This window comes from Cynocephalus volans, chromosome 4 (genome assembly GCF_027409185.1).
Source record: "Cynocephalus volans isolate mCynVol1 chromosome 4, mCynVol1.pri, whole genome shotgun sequence".
In the NCBI taxonomy this organism is placed as follows: domain Eukaryota; kingdom Metazoa; phylum Chordata; class Mammalia; order Dermoptera; family Cynocephalidae; genus Cynocephalus; species Cynocephalus volans.
Window position 1 is genome coordinate 52,620,080 of NC_084463.1, and position 18,750 is coordinate 52,638,829.

At 40.9% G+C, this 18,750-nt stretch overlaps 1 long non-coding RNA gene across 1 annotated transcript in view; it reads left to right on the plus strand.

The window, feature by feature from the left end:
• LOC134376845 (uncharacterized) overlaps positions 1–18,750 on the plus strand; it is a 37,022-nt gene that overhangs the window by 13,398 nt on the left and 4,874 nt on the right. The window lies entirely within an intron of this gene.

The following is an 18,750-nucleotide window of genomic DNA, read 5'->3' on the forward strand; positions in this document are numbered from 1 at the left end:
AGCTAGTGCAAGCCTCACCTAGTTCTCCAGTGTCATTTGATTTACATAATCAAATGCCTTTAAGTCTAAGTTAAAGACTTACAACCAATGCATAACCTGGAATGGTCATGTTTCTGGTATTTTTACTTTGCACTTCTTTTTTAAACTGTGTACTCATTATCTATTAAATCTGTGTAGAAATGCCATTCCTGGCAAAATAATGTTTCTGCAGTGCTCTGAGATAATAACTGATTCCTAAAAAACAGATCAATCAAACTTAAAGATAAAATCCAGACAACTCAGGCCCCAAAGGAACTGTTTCAGGCCTCTACATTTCTCAAATCTGACACTAGACATATTTATCAGTGATGACTTCAAATAAAGCTCTTGATGAAAGGGGGAAAATGAAAAAGTGATGAAATTAATTTATGTAAGACACAGAGAAAATACAGCCAGAAAACAGGGGGGCTCATGCTTTCTTGTCTGAGGTAAGAATTTTTCCAAGGACCTTCTAAAAACCCATCAGAAATCCCTTCACATCTTCCATGCGTCTCCAGCTTTGTACAAACACACATTTCTGTAACAAAGTTGGTCAGTAAACATTGTTCATCACTGCAGTAATTCAGATAAGATGGATGTCTAAAATAAAGCATTTTGAAGCAATGTATGTAAGTTGACTTCAGTGTAAGAAAAATATCAATTCGACTTCACTATCACAAAAATGATGGCAAAACTAGACAAGCACTTCTTTTCAGTTAATTGTTTCAAAACATAACAGTAATCAAAGGAAGAAAGATCTCAAGGATGGATGGATCACAATCATATCTCTAGATGCTAAATTGGGTGATAGACTAGGTCTAAGAGATCTCAATCTCTAAAAACAATCATTCAGGGGAAATTTAAAATCTAGATGTGTGAAAATTAATAATAAATAAAAAAAATAGAAGTGTTTTTAAAGAGCTCTGTATGGATTGTTTCAGGTGTGATAGGGTATCAATGTACCCCAATCCACATCTTCAACACCTCCAATCAGTAACATTTTCTAGGCCCATGTCTGTCATTATCAGTCAGACTCACCTCTCCCTTCTGGAAATTGGTTCAAACCTTCCAATATCAACAAGTCATTGATAATCTCCAGAAATTGTAGTATCACTCAACTCTTGTTCACTGTATGCAGTAAGATCAATAATAGTTGGGACATGGAAAGTCAGCATCTTGCCCTTTCTTTGGCTCTTTCACCTTTACTCTGAAGTGTTAGTGAGCGTTCAGACCTTAACAGTGTTCTTTCATGTGAAATGTCTATTCGTAACTTTACTTCCTTCAAAACGTATAAACCTCCTTTACTCCAAAGAAAACCATACCAATATCTGCTACCCAAATTTCTCTCCTAGGAGTCACTGTCCTGGGAAAGTAGGTCCTGTATAATGTAAACTCAAACCAGGAATGCTAGGCAGGCTGCACAGTACCAGAGGGGAACAGAAATTTCACTTGCTGAATAGACACCAAGAAACCCAACAATTCAACTGCCGCTTAGTAACTCTTGGTGTAAACACACCACAGTGATTTCTCTGCAACTCCGGGGACATTTCTCTAGTACTGCTAATATGCTCAACAACTTATAGATGGGCAAACTGAATGTTATTTAGGATAGTAACATTTCCCACATCCTTCAGTGTCAGAACTGTAATGAGAGCTCACACTACAGATCTCCCACCTGCACGCTGTCTGTAAGAAAACTTTACCCTGTTCATTCACTCAGCTTCAGGAAGCAGCTTTTGTTCAGTTAGACAAAAGCATCTGGTGTCCTGGCAGAGCACCTTCTTCTGATAAAGCAATCACTGAAAGCACAGCTCAAGTGACCCCTTTCACAGACCCTGATCTGCAGACGCCAATGCTAGTGTTGGCCACCTGGCCTGGCCTGGATTCTCAGCTCACAATGTCATGTCAGGTCTGGCCCAAAAATATCCACCAAGCTTTCTACTTCACCAGGTGGCAGGACTCACATCCCTCTCCCCAGGGTTCCTGAGGCCCTTGGGGGCTCCTCTTTCATTCTCACATTTACCTTCAGAGACCAAGAACCCAACCCCACAGCCTTCAGAGCAGTGTCAGAGACCTGCAGGGTCTGAAATGTCCTGGCAGAAAATGGTGAGAATTGATGAAGCAGCACATGCGCAGAAGAAATAAAAAAGATCTTTTTTCATGATCTTCTGCTGATGGCTTCATTGCAGGAAGAAAGGACACTTCCACAGGCCTCTGCTTTAGTCCCTTACACACAAAAGGAGGACGTTTTGTTTGTTTCATTGTGGGTGAATCCTGCTGCCCTTAGAACAAGACACGGTGGTCAGTACTGGTTTCTACTCATATGACAGCAATTGAAATTGTTTCTTCTGTAAACCCTGGTTTGTCAGTCTGATACATTGTGGGTTGAATGGGGGAAGTTTGAATTTGGGCAAAACAGCTGATGATATTAAATATTAGCATAATTTTTTTTCATGTTTGGTTAAAGGTATTGTGGTTATAGAACCCACATGTATTTTTTTTACAATCTATTGTAATGCAAAAAATTTAAAAAATCAAGTCTATTTTTTCTTTTATTTTGTTAACAATCGATTAATTAATATAACTCTCCTCATTCACTATAAAATGTTTCTTCTCACCCAGGAAACTAAATTTTGTGTCTTTAATGGATTATATTACTCAGTTGAAAACACTGCTCTAGTGAATACTGTATATGAGAATAAGATACCAGGGCCATAAGGAAAGTGTGCTGCATATTTCTTGTTGAATTTATACCCCAGTTTCTAAAAATTATTTGCCCAGACTCCAAAGTTCCATCCACCTGTCCATCTATCGATCTCTTAAATATTTACTTTTTAAATTATTATTATTATTATTATTATTATTCATGGGGGGGATTTGAGCTTTGTGTTTTCTTCCCTGGTTTATGCCAGAAACTAGGCAAAATCTCTCACACAAGGGTTTCTCAGGGCTCCTGGTACTACTGATCTTCCTCCTCAAACAGGGACTGTTCGAGTTATTCAGGTTGATGTAGACATGTGTAAAATAAAGATTAGAATAAAAAAGCATGATGTTTCGGGGTGAGTGAGTAGGGGGTGTGAGAGGGCTGACTCTTAACACTGACCCCTGGTTTTACATTTTTCTAATGCAGATGTATGTTCTGCCATGTTTTAATTCCTGTGGTTTGTCTAATCCTACAATTGCCCCTCAGTGAATATCCTACAAATCTAGGGAACTCAGCATTGAACTCCCCAGAGCCATTTTGACTCAGACTTTATCATCTAAAGCCTCTCTTCCTCAGATCCCTGAATCCCAGGCTCTAACTTAAAGATCCATTGATGTGATATCTGGGCTTTATTAAATACATGATGATTGGCAGGTGTTACGTGGGGGTGAATCAGTGACTGATAGTCTATCCTCTAAGGTATGGATTGTCATTTCCTCTTTGTGGAACTGAGTCTTCTGTCCTAAATAATGGAGACAATAATACACAAACTCTAAGAATGAGAAGCTGAAATTGAGATCTTACTACAAGACAAAATAAACTTCAAAGCAAAATGTATTATCCCAGATAGAGACCTTTCATAATAACAAATACATCTTAAACTAGGATATTATAATAACTATAAATATGTATGTGCATAAGAGAAAAGCCTGAAAAGAGTTTTTTTAAAAAAGTCACAGAACTTATAAAAAACACAAAAAACTACAACTGTAGTCGGACAAATTACACTCCTTTCTTATTAATAGATGAGACCACCAGATGAAACATCAGTAAGAATATAGACATGAATGACACTGTCCTGACCTGACTGATACTTATAAATCACTATGGGAACACTCAACCAGACAGAATAAATGCTAAGAGATAAAACAAGTCTCAAGACAGAAATCTTGCAACACGTTTTCTGAAAAGAAAAAAATGAAATAAAATTAGAAATCAAAAAGAAAAACTCAGGAAAGCCTCAAATATTCAAAAATGAAATAATACACTTGTGAACAATTTGTGAATAAAAAAAGAAATGTAACAGGAAATGAGAATATATGTTGATCAAGATGTACTGTAACAATGACATTTGGGATAGAGTGAAGGCAGCCATAAATTCTTTCTCATGCCTGTCATTGGGGTAAAAACTAATTTCCCTTAAATGTGGGTTGGTCTTAGCCACATGCTTAGCCAACAGAATCTGGCATATTAGAAGCACTAAAGTCAATAGAGACCAAACATAGTGCCTTAATTGGCAACATTGACTATCAAAATTTAGATTGAATTTTAGTGACTAAAAGAGTGAATAACAATAGTCTCATATTTTATGATATGATATCAAATTACATTTGTATATTTAAAAGGTTCACTTAAAAAAAGCATAGGGGAGAAACGGCGTAACTTTGAGTTGGCAATAATTTAATCAACATTATACAAGAAATAACAACAACAAAAATAAGACAAACTGTATAAAATTAAAACCCTTTCTGCATCAAATGCCACATTTAATGGAGTTAAATGACAGCCCATGAAATGGGGAAAATAATTGCAAAACATATGTCATAAGGTATTGATATTCAGAATATAGACTTTCAAATTCTACAACTAAAAAACAAAACAAGAAAATAAAAAAATACACATAAGACAAATTGCTAATAAATACATGAGAAGATGATCAACATAAATTAGTCATTAGAGGAAAGTATATCAAAACTGCAATAAACTATTGCTTTACATCCATTACAATGGCCTGTACAAAAAAACAAAAACAAAAAAAGAGCAGGTGTTAGGGTGGAAGTGGAGAAACTGCAACGTTAATTCATTGTTGGTGGAAATGTAAAATGTGGAGGATGTTATAGAGATTTCTGAACATGGAATTATCATGTGGCACATCAGTTCCACTCCTAGGTATATCCCCCAAAGAATTGCAAGCCGAGACTGAGCTGGACATTAGCACCTGCATGTTCACAGCAGCATTATCCACAATGGCCAAAAGGAAGAAGCATCCTAAGCATCTACCGGTGTATGAATGGATAGACAACAGGTGGTGTATGTGTATAATAATACTATTGAGCTTTAGAAAGTAAGAAAAATACTGGAAAGTACTACCACACAGATGAAGCTTGAGGACATTAAGCTTCATGAAATAAGCCAGTCATGAGAAAACAAAGATGTTATAAATGCACTTATATGAGTTTTCTGAAGTAGAAAAATTCATAGATGTAGCCAGGAGAATAGTGCTTGCCAGTGCTTCTGGTAGAAGAAAATAGGGATTTAGTGTTTGGCATGTACAAATTTTATTGGGAAACATGAAAATATTGTGCAGATGTATGGTGGCGATGGCTGCAAATTAATTTGAATATATTTAATTCTACCGATCTGTGACTTTAAAAAAGATTAAAGTGTCAAATTTTCTGCAATGTATATTATAATAAAAAGTGTTTTTAAGATAGAAATATGGACATAAAATATATAAGAAAAAGGTACAAATTATTAAAATCTGTGCTTCCGGTTTTTATTCTTTGTGTATTTTTCTCTTGACCCTTGCTCACATGTATCCCATTAACTCCTGCATGCTTTGTCCCACTAACTCCTAAGTGTGTTTCCACACCTGCTTGCTAGTAGCACAAACTACAAGAAAGATGAATCCTCATCACTGATCAAACATATTCTTCAGGTTTTCCCAAAAGTTAAGATTTCCATGGTAAAATAGAAAGTTACTATTTTTGAGCAACAGCAGTGCCTCTCCTTTTACAGGCACTGCATGTAGCCATTGCAATAAAAATTTAAAAGCACAAGAACAAAAGTAGCAGGACATGAGACCAGATGTGATTGGATCTGGGAGAGAGGAAGGAGTTTGGGAAAAATCTCCTTTTGGTGGTTTGGGTCAAGACTACTTGGTAACAATATCATATATGAGTGTAGTACAAAAGTTCATAGAAATAAGGAGTAGGGCGGCCAGTTAGCTCAGTTGGTTACAGTGTGGTGTTATAACACATATGTCATGGTACAGATCCCTGTACTGGCCAGCTGCCAAAAAAAGGGGGGAAATGAAAAATAGTACTAAAAGGTAATATTAATCTTTCCATGAAATTTTTGAAGTACCCTCATTACAGGAGAAGAATAAAGAACATGGTATTTGTTTTGGATTTGCTAAGTGCAGGGTGCCTTTTGGGTAGCTACAAAGAAGCATTGAACAGCAAGCTGAACCTATTGCCTAAAGGCTGGGAAATATCTCCAAGCTGTAGAGATGCATTTAGCATCATCAAACCACAGAAAGCAATATTTGTCAAGGAGAACTGAAGAGTGAGATGAGTGGGAGCAGGATGGGACACTTGGATGAGATATGTTAAGAAGAAAACGAAAGTAGAAGAATTCAGAAGATACAGTGAAGAAACCATGAGCAAGGCCATTATAAACTAACAGAGAAGAATTTCCTTGTAAAAATCATGAATAGCAGTTTCAAATACAGCAGAAGATTCAAGAAAGGCAAAGCCAAAATGTTTTTCAATTGGATGATAACTTAAGTTAGTGATAAACTTTTAAAGAACTGAACTAAAGCTACATCAAGTAGATTAAAATGCAAGTGACCAACAAAAGTGTTTACCAGAAAATATAACTTTGAACTGTCGGTGGTGCAACCCACATACACAGAGCAGCTGAGAGAAATGTACAGAATTATTGAGGGCCTCCACTGGATCCCATTCTATACATATTCCAGGCTTTCCTGTGCAGTAAGTGGGGACTTTAAAAAGCTGCCTGGGACAACAGCACTAAAGCAACTTCATAAGAACCTTATTAACTGATATGTTATTTACCACTGGATAACTGTTACCACTGCAGAACAAGAATGTTTATTTCCAGGTTGGCTATGAAACACAGTCCACTGTACCGTGCATGTGACCAATGAAGACTGTGCATCAGACTTTATATCTCATAAAAATTTAGCAAGTTTTTGTCTTAGGGTCAATTGGAATCATGTAATAATGTGTCTTTTTGCCCTGGTATCAGAAAAATACACCAATTTGCACTCAGATCGTTCTATGGTCCTGTAACCTGCATATATCAATATTCCACCTTTCTCTTTTTTATGTAATATTTCAGTATTGTTAAATTTAGGTTTTTTGTTTGTTTGTTTACTTTTTGGCTATAATTACTGAATACTCATAAAGCTCTTAAAATATAATGTAAAATAAGCAGATGCATGCCCAAATAAACAACTTACCAGAGATGAATTTATTTTCTTTGCTCTTGGAGACAGGTAAAGGCCTCTGGAATCATCATTGGAAGAGAAGGTGAATGAAGGCACTCAGGAGAGAAATGAATCTATGGCTTGGCCCTAGATTCTACTCTGCAAAGCTCTCTAGAAGAACAGCTAGGAAACAAAACTATACAAGCCTCCCTATGGGGTAATAGTTCCTTACATGAGAGTGGGCAGGAAAGAACTCCCTGAAGGAGCATCCACGCTGAACATGCTGATCCTTTTTTTCTCTTCATTAATAGAGATTAAACACAATTTACCCTTATGTTACTCAGAACATTTATTTGCTACTGGTTTAGTAACAGTTAATGTTACAGAAAAAGCAATTTAAATTTTAAGGATGATTGTTTAAAATAAAGTACTGTACACACACACACAAAAAAAACATTACGTGCTCACTAAAATTGACGTTGTAAAAAGATACTTGAGAAGTATTAACTACTTTCCCATTAATAAAGACACACCACACAGAAGTCCATAACGCTGTTTCCAGTGGAACACCTCTTCCTTTATAGATATAAATTTCATGGAAAGTATGCATCTTCCAACCTCACATTTTTGGCTGATGATGGTACAGGGGAAATGTCCATAGTGTATATCATAGTGTACTTTTCCACAAGTGATTCCCAGTGACACACATCCTTGTCTTTATGCCCTCACATAGTTCCCTCCCACAATGATGCTCGGCTTTGCCATTTCAATTAGTTTATCCAATGGGACTTCAGTAAATGAGATACAAACATAGTTTTGAAGAATATTTGCCCAACAGAGTTTGCCTTCTTGAATACTATCATGCTGTGAAGCAGCCCAGGGCTTGCCTGTTGGATAGCCAGTGCCCAGCCAAGTGCCAGAACAAGCCACTACACTTGTGAGTGATGTCCTCTTCATGGAACCAGCCTCAGTCAAGGCACCAGACCCCTATAGCCTCATTTCTGATTCCAGATGACACCAGCATAGGTACTGTCCAGCTGAGCCCAGCCCCAAACACTGATTCATGGAATTATAAGTGACTGTTTCTTAAGTGAGTAAGTTTTTGTCATTTATAACACATGAAATTCTAATACATACAATTGCTCCAAATTTAGTATGTTTAGCGTACTGGTGGGAAGAAAAGAAAGAATCAGAATATGTGACAAATACAGTCAACAGAACTCCACAATCACACAAGTTGTTAGAAGCACAATAAATGTCAACCAGGTGGACCTCAGGATGGCTGCTGGGAATAAGAGATGCCATGTGAACCATAAAATATATTCTCTAGAGATCATAAGACTGTGTTTAAATATGTACATCATTAGGCTGTTGCTTTTATGTGGGCATGGTTTTCTTTATATTTAAAGAAACTAGTTAGAAGTAATCGTGTGATTCAGTCTAATTTTCCCTTTTAAAATAGTGGACTATAGGCTGCTATTAAATTCCTCTAGACTTATGATTATTAAGAGTAGATTTGTGACATGAAGTGAAAATAGTTATACTGCCCCATTGGCTCACGAAATCCACAGAAAGCATTAGGAAAAAAACAATAGGTATGTTCAAGGCAAACTTTTCTGAAACATTTGTTCTAAATTGTATGCAGGTTATGAAATTGATCTCAAAAATCAATATGAGTTTTGACTTTATTGTGGCAAAGCAGGTAACACTAGTCAAAAACTCAGCATGCCTGGTATCTTCGAATTATGTGACCCTGGGCAACTTACTCATCTCCTTACATCCAATTTCTTTTTTACATGGTAAAAAGATGCTGGTAAACCCTCCCTGAACTTCCAGGAAAAATTATCAAAATAGTGGAAGTATCAGCACATTTTGTGTGTGGATACAATTTGTGGTGACAGACTAGGCTTGAGAGAGCTCCAATCTGGAAATAATGAGGGTAGAATGAAGTAATGGGAGTGTGTTAGGGAGCAATGTAGACAGATCCTCTCAATTATAATATGTTATCCCTTTGCTATAAAGCACACCCGGAAGGCTCCTTCCAACAAGTAATGAGTTCCTAGGCAATTGCCTATCCCTCACCCAACTCACATCTCACTGCTAAAAGTTGGTCTGAACTTATCAATATCACCCAGTCACTGACAGCTTCTGAAGAAGGTAGGATCACCCAAATCTTATTCACTCTGGGACTTATGCTCAGTAATTTCTTGGGGCATATAAAGACCTTCCTTCTGTGATTATTCTGTCTCTGCTCTGAAGAGGTAGTGAGGGTGTTCAAGTGAGAGGGGTTTCCTTTCAGGTACTATTCCTACTTATGGAGCCCCCTTATTCACAGCGCATGAGGACTACTTTTCTCTCTCCCAAACCACACCATCATCCACTACACCATTCTTCCTTACAGAACTCACTGTCCCTGGAAATTAATTCTTGTTTAAACTTCTCTAAACTCAAACTAGGAGTTGTAGTTAGACTCTACAGTGCAGGAGTGGACAGAAACTTCACTTGTTGAGGAGACACAAAGAAACACCTCAAATACAATTGCTGCAAAGTAACAGTCTGGACACACCTCACAATTATTTCTATGGGAAATTGGGGGCATTTTGCTAGCATTAGTACAATCAAGGCACAGATGGGTAAACTGAATATTATGTATATTACCAACAAGCTCCTTCATGGCAGAGCTGGAAATTGAACTTACCGCACACCTCCTATACTCAACGTCTACAGACCCCAACCCACCTCAACCCCACTTGAGAAGCCATCTTGAACTTGACCCCTGGCCAAGTATAAGAAAGAGGAACAATGGTATCAAATCAATAACCTAAACTTCCACAATAAGACACTGAAAGTAGAAGGATAAACAGAATCTAAAGTAAGCATATGAAATGAAAAAAAGTTAAAAGAGAAAGTAATGAAATAGAAAATAAAAAATAGATAACATTACCAGCAGATTAAGATTTTTTAAAAAATGACAAATCTTCAGCTAGTCCAAGGCAAAAAAAAAAAAAAAAGAAAAGTCCCTAATAACTAAAATTAAGGCTAGGTCTTTACTACGAACCTTAGAAAAACAAAGAAAATGTTATAGAAGAATAATATGAAAAGCTCTACACCAATATGTTAGATAATTTAGACAAAATGAATAAATACCTTGAAAGATAGAACTCTTGAAAATTTTCATAATAAAGTAATAAAATCAAGAACATAATTAGTAATCTGAATAGACCTACTACAAGTGCTTTAATAATAAAATACTATACATCATGAAGTGTTTATGTTCAGAAAATTCAGTTAAATACTACCAAACATTTGGAGATTTAATGTAAAGTTAATAGAGCTGCAAAACAACCAGTGCCCTTTTGACAAGCCCAAGTACAAAATGTCACCATCCATCTCCTCCCCTCCCCTCCCTGTTCTCTTTTACAAAGAGCCTCATGGTTTCAGAGAAAACAATACTTTTGGCATTCCCCCATGCGCACAACTCTCCATTCCCATGACCTAACTCAGTCCCCACCCCAGAAATACATCAGCCAGCTCTTAGTGTAAACATACCAATATAACCGCCTTAGATTATCTGCTGTCCATTTTGAGGACAGCCTGGCAGATTTCTTTCTTTAATAAAGCTTGACCAGTACCCTGCATTTTGGCTCACTTCCTTTCATTTTGGTGCCGAAACCCAGGAAGGGTCTTGGATGGACCATCGGCCGATCCCCTCTCTTGGGTTCATTGGCTCCCAACTACCTTTCCCAAATCTGCCAAACTCTGTACCCTTGGGGCTTTCTCCTTTTGCCATTTCACACCAACACATCCAACACCAGCCTCAATTCATGGTGAGTCAGTGGGTCTGTACTGCCTACTTCTATGGGTTTCCCCCAACTACTCTATGACTCCAGTCTCAATGAAGCTCAGGTGCCTGGCTGGGGGATCTCCTCTCATGTCACCCAGCTATTGAAGGATGCTTCATTAGCTGGTTGGTGGCTTTTTTCTCTCGGAAAGAAGGTGGATGGCGGAGGGGATGCTCTTTGTTGGCATGATTCTTCTACCAGGACTGACTGCCCTTTCTTACCCTCTAAATGGGATCCTCACAATCTAAACCTCCATGTTCTATGCCTTTGGGCTGTCTCCTAGCTGGCTTAAATTCTGTCAGCTTTCAGGGAGACTTTGTCATCACCCTTCTCCTACTAGGATTACTTGTTCCCTTCCTCACCCTCTACGTGGGATCCTTATGATCCAAACTGTCACACTCTATGCCCTTAGGCTGTCTCCTGGCCAACTTACAACTTCTTGGCCTCCAGGGAGACATTAAGGACAAATGTCTCATTCTCTGCTCCAATCAGGTTTGGCCTAAATACAAACTAGACAAGGGATCCCAGTGGCCAGAAGATGGCACTCAATTTAGATATTCTTACAGATTTAGACAACATTTGTCACTGAAATGGCAAAGCTGGAGAGATTCCTTATGTACAAGCTTTCCTCTATCTCCAATTACATCCTTCTCTCTGCAAAACCTGTCCTGTCTCAAATTCCCCTAGCTGATGCCCAATGTCCCCCTCTGGACTTGGATCAATCTTTTGACCCAGCAGATTACTCTGAACCCTGACCACCTCCTTACACTCCAGATCCTTCATCAGTGCCTCCACCTTCTCTCACTGTTCCCCACACCTGGCCTCCAGATGCTCATCCTCAGCCCAACTCCTCCCCTTCTTCCCATTCTTCAGATAAGAAGCCCACCTCAGCTCTGGTTCCTTTATATCCCCTCCTTGAAGTGGCCGGGGTGGAGGGAATTATCTGGGTACAAATTCCTTTTCTCTTTCCAATCTCTCCCAGATTGAAAAACATTTAAGATCTTTTCAAATTGACCCAGATTCATATACCAAAGAATTCAAATATCTCATCCCATCTTATGATCTCACCTGGCATGATATTTTTATGATTCTCACTACCACTCTCTCTCCTGAAGATAGGGAACAAGTCTGGATGGCGGCCCAGCACCAGGCAGATGAGGTACATACCTAGAATAACAGAAGGCCTGTGGGAGCCACAGCCGTCCCTCACAAGGACCCTAAATGGGACTACCAGGCTGGCCACAGGGATCAGGAATTGAAGGATAACATGATCACATACCTACTTTGTAGCCTCCAAAAGGCTACTCACAAGTCAATCATTTAGGACAAGCTTAGAGAGATCACACAGAGATCCACTGAAAATCCCAGCAAATTCCTAACCAGCCTCTCTGAGGCTTTACATAAATACACATGTATAGATCCAAACACCCAGGCAGGCATGGCTCTATTACACTCTCATTTCATTACTCAATCAGCCCTTGACATTCAAAAAAAGGTTTTAAAAGTTGAGGATGGTCGAAATACTACCCAACAAGACCTCCTTGATGCTGCTTTCAAAGTTTTTAACAATAGAGAGGAGCAGGAGAAAAAAGATCATTACAAAGAGAACAGGCCAAATACCAGCTCCAGGCTAATGCCACCTGAGGCTCACATGCTCCAAACCAGGTGACCTTAAGAGGCAAGCTACCCAGAAACTGCCTCAAGTGCAGTCAACTGGCAACTGGGCATGAGCATGTCCCAATCCAAGGCTTCCAACAGGGTCTTGTCATCATTGCAAACAGCCAGGTCACTGTAGCTTTGACTGTGCCCCTCACCAGAGAGGGAGTGGACCAGTTTCTAACCACAACTTTCAGCTCCACAGCCTTCTCTACCAGAGCTTCTAGGCTTTGCCCAGGAGGAGGACTGATGATGCCCAGGGCCCAAGGCCCCCACAGAGATCACCACATGTGAGCCCAGGGTAACTCTCCTCATGGCAGGTAAGTTGATCTCTTTTGACATCGATACAGAGGACACTTACTCTACCCTTCCTGAATATGCAGGACCAACAACCCCATCCTCTATCACAATAGTAGGGGTCATGGGATCAGAATACTGCCCACAGATCACTCAACCCCTTTCCTGTACTCTATATCACACCGAATTCACACACAAATGTTTGATAATGCCTCAATGCCCAACCACCTTATTGGGCTGTGACATCCTTTCCAAATTCAAAGCTACCCTTACCTTGAACACTTTAACTCCAGCTAGAATACTCCTGTTGCAGGCCACCCCAGACTTGAGCCCTGAAACCTCTACCCTCGCTTTTCCCCCTGACAAAGTTAATCCTGTGGCATGGGATACCTCCTCACCCTCCATCACTACTCATCACCCTCCCATCCTCATGAAGCTGTGGGATCCTTCTTCTTTCCCTAATGTCCGACAATACCGCATCGCTATTAATTAATAGGATTAAAGCCCCTTATAAACAAACTCCTTTCTTCTCATCTTCTATGACCCACCCATTCATCTTGTAATACACCCATCCTTCCAGTTATAAAGCCTAATGGCTCATACCATTTAGTTTAAGACTGCAGGACCGTTAATGCAAACATTTTACTCATAACCTCAATCGTTTCTAACCCCTATACTCTTATATCCACAATCCCAACCACAACCCATTTCTTCTCTGTACTTGACCTCAAAGATGCCTTTTTTCTATCCCCTTACACCTGTCCTGTCAAAACCTGTTCACCTTCACCTGGAGTGACCCTGATATGTGTCATTCATTTCCAACAACTCACCTGGACAGTACTACCTTAGGGGTTTTGGAATAGCCCCCACTTTTTTGGCCAGGCCTCAGCTCAAGACTTATCTGAACTTCTTCCAACTTCTAGGACTTTAATATAGTATGTGGATGACATCCTCCTTTGTAACTCCTCCTATGAGGATTCACAGGCCCACACTGTTGCCTCCTTAATTTCCTGGCCTCCAGGGGATGTCAAGTGTCCCCCAGTAAGGCCCAAATTTCTTCTTCAGTCACCTATTTGGGAGTCCACCTCACCCCCAACACTAGAGAAATAACAGTGGATTTCAAGAATTTAATTTCTGAACTCCCTAGTCCTACTACAAAGAGTGAAATGTTCTCTTTCCTGGGGCTTGCAAGATAACTCCACGTGTGGATTCCTAACTTTGGTTTGCTAGCACAACTGCTTTATGAGGCAGCCAAAGGGGATCCTACCATTCCTTTAGATCCCACAAAGCCCATTCATTCTCCCTTCCAGTGATTAAAAGCCACTCGCCTCACAGCCCTGGCTCTGTTCCTCCCAAACCTATCTCATCCTTTTATCCTATACGTCACTGAAACCCAAAGATTGGCAGTTGGGGTTTTGGGACAACAGGCAGGAGATATTTTCTCTCCAGTTGCGTTCCTCTCAAAACAACTAGACACCACAGTCGGGGATGGTCTCCCTATTTATGGGCCTTGGCAGCAGCCGCCCTTTTAGCATAGAAAAGCTCTAAACTAACTTTTGGACAACAAATGTTTGTTCCCCTCATCATCTCCAAGACCTTATCAGCCACAAGGCCATGTCAATTCTCTCTCCCTCCTGCTTACAATTAATTCACCTTACTTTCATCGAAAACTCCCAGTTTTCTTTCAAACCTTGCCCTCCTTTAAATCCAGCTACCCTACTTCCAAAATACTGACAACCTTTAGACATAATTGCACAGTGGATTTAGACCTTTGTCTCTATCTCTTTCCACAAATTTCCCCACATCCCATTATGCGGCTCCAGCATACATGGTTCGTCGATGGGAGTGCCACATCCACGTCTGCTCCCCGGCAGGTTATGCCATAGTAAATGTAACACAAGCTATTGAGGCTGCACCCCTTCCCCTTAAAACCACTTCCCAACAGGCAGAAGTCATTGCCCCCACCCATGCTCTCACTCTAGCAAGTAACAAATGAGTCAATTTATACACTGACTCTAAGTATGCTTACCACATCCTGCCCTCCTGCGCAGCCATATGGAAGGAGAGAGGATACATGACCACTCAGGGAGGGCCCATAAAATATGGACATCTTATCACGATACTTCTTGAGGCTGCACAACTGACAATGGAGGTTGGGGTTATACACTGCAGAGGACACCAAACCTCTAATGACCCCATAGCCCAGGGAAACAGACTGGCAGATTTAACTGCAAAACAGGCTGCTCAATCACCAGGCTCCCTCTCTTTCTTTCCCGTTCAGGTCTTTCTCAAGGCCCCCATGCCCTCACGTCAATACATACCCCAAGAAATACAACACCTCCAACATTTGGGACTCTCTCTGGTCACTATGTCCTCCCTAGTACACAAGCTGAACAAATCCTCTTAGATTTACACAATACAGTTCATATAGGCTATGACTCTCTACTATGCCTTCTTCAGCCTTTGTATTACTCTCCTTACATAGCCAAGTTACTAAAACTAATCACTCAAAACTGTCCTTTGTGTACTTGTTGCTCCAATCAAGGTGGCCACCCAAGTCCAGTCATTTCCCACCCACCAGGCCAGAGGATACACTCCTGGCCAGGATTGGCAAATTGAGTTTACTCACATGCCTCCCCACAAGAAAACACGTTATCTTCTTACTTTAGTAGATACCTGCTCTGGTTGGATTGAGGCCTTCCCCTCCACCTCAGAGGAAGCAGCATCGGTAAGACGCTCTCACCTCAGAAATCATCCCTCGTTTTGGCCTGCCCACCAGCCTCCCATCTGATGACAGCCCGGCATTTCTTTCCCAGATTACGTGACTCGTCGCGCAGGCCTTACATATCAAATGGAACCTACACATACCGTATCAACCCCAAGCATTGGGTAAAATAGAGAAAGCTAATCACCTCATTAAAACACACCTCACCAAGCTGTCCATGGAGCTTCACCTGCCCTGGACACAACTTCTCCCTTTAGCGCTCACTCACCCGCGAGCAGCCCCCCGCAAGCCCACAGGCTTCAGCCTCTTTGAGCTTATGTATGACAGACCCTTCACTCTCGCACCTCTCCCTTCCAGCTTATCACCTTTGGGCCAGTATCTCCCTACTCTTTCACTCATTAAGGATCTTCTTCGGGAACAGGCCAACCTTCTATTACCTCATCCTTTCCCCACCAACCTCTCAGATTTAAAATTGAGCCCAAGACAGCAAGTGTATATTAAAACCCAAATCCCAAAGCCTCGCTCACCGTGTTGGGAAGGGCCTTCTACAGTACTTCTCACCACCCCCCACAGCAGTGAAAGTACTAGGAAAGGCCCCTTGGTATCACTTATCCTTGGTAAAACTGGCACCTGAGACTTTACCCAAAGAGTCTGTTAACACCAACTCCAAAGGATTCCTTTGCTCAACCTCCAACCCAACACCTTCTTATACTTTGTCCATTTTAGGATCCAGGAAGTTGAAACTCTCCAGGAACTCCACTCTTCCCCAAATCCCAGAAGAAGGATGATCTTCCCCCTGGCCATTATCTTCCCAGTCTTGCAGACCCATTTCACCTCTTTCACACAGGAGCTGTCCCAAGATTGGTCCCCACCCACCACTTCCAGTACTGAAGATATCCTTAACTGGCTAACTGAATTAGCCTGGCAAGGGGTCCTCTGCGACTACACTCCTGATGAGGTTCTTCTCTTCTTTTCTCTTTTTATTACGCACCCTTTTCCTCTCCTAACCAAATTAGCCTTCTTCTTTCTCCTACTCCCTTCTATACCATCTACACACGCTACCTCCTGTACACAATGTGAAACCACGGTAATGGTTGCAGGACCTGGGTTGATTGTGGGGTCACAGGTGTTAGCTAGACTTAGGGGGGAGCCCCTGAAAAGATATTCTCAGCCCTAACACACACTCCTGCTGTGTGTTATGACCAGTCAGATGCCATTAGCTGTACCCATGACAAACAAACATCCTGGCAGAAGTAGTTCTACAAAATAGATGGGGCCTAGACCTGCTAACAGCAGAGAAGGGGGGGGGGGCTTTTTCTGTTCCTAAGGGAGAAATGCTGCTTTTACACACACAAATCCAGCAACCAAATGGCTAAAAAGGGACAGGCTGCAGCGGACTCCTGGGACAATTGAAGTGGTCTATGGAAATGGACCCCCTGGCTGGTACCATTACCAGGACCCTTAACCATGACAGCCTTCTTCTTCTTGGTCCCTGCCTCTTTCAGTGTTTCTCTAATTTCTCACAGGAAAGAATGCCAAAGGTAACTGAACTCTTCATGGGAGGAGGAGGATACCGGCCGGTCCAGGTCAGAGACCGGGAAGAACATGGCTCACCCCCAGGAAACCAACAGGATGTTTTGTTTCTCCTGATTTTTCCACCTGATCTTTCCTTTCCACCCACCTCCAGCAGGAAGGAGCTTCAGAAGAATGAGACTTCCACCCTTTCCTCCTTTTTTCTATACTTAAAAGGCAGGAATAATAGATCTGCAACATAACCAGTGTCATTTTAGAGAAGCACAATTACAATATGGTATATCCAGCTCCTCTCCTTGCCTCCTTGTTCTCTTTTACAAGGAGCCTCATGGATTAGGAGCAAATGAAACTTTTGGCATTCCCACATGCACAGAACTCTCCATTCCCACGACCTAACTCAGTCCCAACCCCAGAATTACATCACCCACCTCTTGTCACCATCAAACCAATACAAGCTCCAACTGCCCTATGTTACCTCCATGTTGAGGACAGCCTTGCAGATTTCTTTCTTTAATGAAGCTTGACCAGTCCCCAGCATTTTAGCTCACTTTCTTCCAAAATTCTGCTCAAATTATCCAAAAAATGGAAGCACAGTAGAGACACACTTCTGTTAATTACATGAGGTGATTTTACTACCATATCAAACGCATACTGAGAAATCACAAAGAAAAAAATCAGGCCAATTATTCTTGTAAGTCTAGGTTGAAAATCCTTCAAAAACAATATAACCACACAGATCTCAGCAACATATAAACATAATTACCCCCCATGGCCAACTTAAATTCCCAGGAATTCCAGCTTTTGTGCAGTGGAATCACACACCTGCTCTTCTTGAAGGTCACTGACCTCTGACAATCTAATCCTGTAAAGCGTATGTGGACATCCCCTTTCCCATGTTCGTGGCTCACACAGACACATCAGTTCCAGCTGGCGTGAGACCAGCCAAGATTGCTCCACCAAGTGCTGGGAACCCCGTCCTGACTCCCAGGGTCCACCCATGACACGGAGGTTCCTGTTTCATCCAGGCATTAACCATCAGGGGCACAGAATCCAAACCCAAATACTGAGGATCAGTGTCCGGAGAGCCCAATGGTCCAAAAGTTTCAGGCAAAGATGGCATGAGTAGGGGAAGCAGCACATGCACAGAAGCAACACGGAGCAGCCCTTCCCATAGTCCTGTGCAGATTACGTCCCTGGAAATTCTCCATCTTCCCTTAGGAACCAAAGAGGAAAAACATTTTACTTATTTTCTCAGTAGGAGTCCTGTTACTAGGAGACCAGGACCTGCTGAATAAGGCCTGCCTCTATCTGACAATGATGTGAAATTCTGGTTCTTTATTAAATAAAGTGGCAAAGTTGTAAGACGGGTGTGTTGGAGTGAGCTGGACTGAAGCCATGTTGGGACCTAAAACTCATAGCCTTTAGGGAAAAAAAAAAAAAGACATGTTAATTACTTTGATATAGTTACTACAAACAATATAAATGTACCAAAATATCACATTTTACTTCATAAATATGTACA